Source organism: Austrofundulus limnaeus, unplaced genomic scaffold (genome assembly GCF_001266775.1).
Source record: "Austrofundulus limnaeus strain Quisiro unplaced genomic scaffold, Austrofundulus_limnaeus-1.0 Scaffold84, whole genome shotgun sequence".
Lineage (NCBI taxonomy): Eukaryota > Metazoa > Chordata > Actinopteri > Cyprinodontiformes > Rivulidae > Austrofundulus > Austrofundulus limnaeus.
In genome coordinates this window covers 1,129,744-1,132,265 of record NW_013952486.1, presented here as the reverse complement: position 1 = coordinate 1,132,265, position 2,522 = coordinate 1,129,744, and positions in this window count along the sequence as shown.

Genomic DNA, 2,522 nt, shown 5'->3' with positions numbered 1-2,522 from the left:
AAAGAGTAGCTGAAAAAAAAACAGCACAAAATAAAAAGAAACAGTCAAATGAAGCAGGTAGACACATTAAAACTTCCATCCATCCATCCATCCATCCATCCATCCATCCATCCATCCATCCATCCATCCAAAAGCACATAAAGAAGCACATCAAAGCTGTTAGCAAAAAGATGCTGAAAAAATACCTGAAGGAAGCTAACATTAGCACAAATGGGTGGATTTAGCTGAAAAGAGCAAAAGTTAGCTAAAAATTCAGAAATTTGCAGTAATGAAAGGAGCTCATTCTTGCTGAATTAAGCCAAAAAAAATATAAAAAATTAAATGTCCAACAAAATATAAATATTACTGAGTGAAGCTCTATTTAGCAAAAAATCGCTAAAGAGTAGCTGAAAAACTGCAAAACATAAAAACAGCAGAATGAAGCTGAAAGGAGCATAAAAACTTTAAAAGTTAAAAGTAAAAAGGCACATCATAGCTGATGTTAGCATAAAGAATTTGAAGCTGAAAATACAAAAAAAAAAAAAAAAAAAAGGCCAAACTGAGCAAAAGGAAGCTGAAATTAGCACAAAAAAGTAAAAATAAAAGTAAATTAAAAAAAAAAAAATCAGACTCAGTCCCTGGCTGAATCTTATGGCCGCTGCTCTAGTTTGTTATTTTTTTACTATCTGGACAAAAACTCACCAGAATCACAGATAAAAAAGTGTTAAAGTGTTTGCTGGTTTAGATAAGACACCAATAAAATCCATATACTTTGTACCTTGACATAAGTGCTCAAACTAAATTAAGGTGGAAAGTCACTTTTTAACTATTTAAGCTATACAGATAACACACACCATCATAATAAAAAGAGACAAACAAACTGCACACACACACACATTTCCTTTAGCATCTTGTCTTCAGAGTGGGGTGTGGCGTTCGGCTGTAATGTGAGACAATTACAGTCATCTGTTGGCATCGTGGCTCATCCACTGTCCAATAAAACTTCTGTTAACCGACATCAAACACTTCTTATCCTGCTCAACTTCCGGGCTTCACRCACGGAAATGATTGTGTAGTGTGAGTCGCAAAGTGCGCTGGCACGGCGAGGAGCCATGTTAATCTGCTCAATCAGTTGGTTTAAAAAAAACCAAACAAACTTCCTGACGTTTTCAATTAAAAATGACCTCGGAGTGATGCACAGATTTTATTTTTACATCTTTATCAGCTGAGCTGAAGCTTTCAGAGTGCACGAGACAAACACGTCATGGTGTGAGCTGAACTCCTTTAGATGAGAAACTGAGATTAAAACAATGTTTTGTTTTCGTCTCGAGGGCTCACCTTCTCTGAAGATGTTCTTTCTCAGTTTAATATCAGATGGCAACGACTCAAATCATGACTGGAGGCGAGTAAATTCATCTCTTTGTTGTTAAAAACTACAAGACAAGAGTTTTATTTCAGKGGAAAAACAGTGTAAGGATGTTCCTTTTTCTAACAAACCATGTGAGTGTTTAGCTGCAACTGTCAATTGTGTGTCTCTGTTAGCAAAATATCTCATAAACCAAACTCTGTGCATCTACAGCTCATTAACCTTTGAAGGCAWCACAATTCAAGCGAATCAACATTACAAAAATGACCACAACAAAGTCATTTTTTACAGTAGTTAAGCTTTTTTTGTGTACCTTATTGTAAAATGTTACAGATATTTGGGATGGTAGTAGCTGGGAGTCATCCAATCTGAGCAACAGATTGTGTTAAATCTTTGTTTCAATCTCTGACAGGCAAACAGCATTCCTTAAGGTGTGTATTATATAAAGCCTCTCTAGAATGTTCTAACCATAAATAACGAGGAAGTACAACATTTGGTTGCAGTAATGTCAGTAGACAAAACGCTGGAGCTGAAACATTTAAAGTTTTTAACATCTCAGATTCTTATTTCTTATTTTACTCAAGAAAATCTTGCTTCAATATAACCTTTGATTATGTGACATGTTACGCAGAAATTGTCTTGTATTATATTTGTGTATTTTGTCCCCTGCAGTAACTCCATCAAAACAGAAGAGATAAAACTTTTCTACAGGTGTACTTAAAAAATAACTTACTAAACAACATACTAAAAGTACTTAATTAAAAGTTATAAAGTAAAAGTAAAAGCACACACACTCCAATAAATGAAATGTTGAATTTATTTATCCGTGTTAACTTGTTCCACCAAACTGAGTTGAGTAAATTACAATTTTTTAAAGGGGCAATATCATGTAAAATCAACTGTTTTGAGTTTTACATCATGTTATAACGTTATCCTCTCATCAAAAACATGCTCAGAGTCTTACTTTGATTCATTCATGTATGTTTGAGAAATCCTGTAGTGTCCTGAGGCAGCCAGGCAGGGGAGCAAAAACATCCGGTTGGGACTAGAACCGCCTTTTGGGACCAGCTCCTCCTCTGGGCTGTGTCTCCAAGCTGAGCTTCCTCATCACAGAAGACACACCCACCTGGCCCCATGCTGAAATGGGCGGGACAGAAGCGGAAGGAGGTTCTTAAAG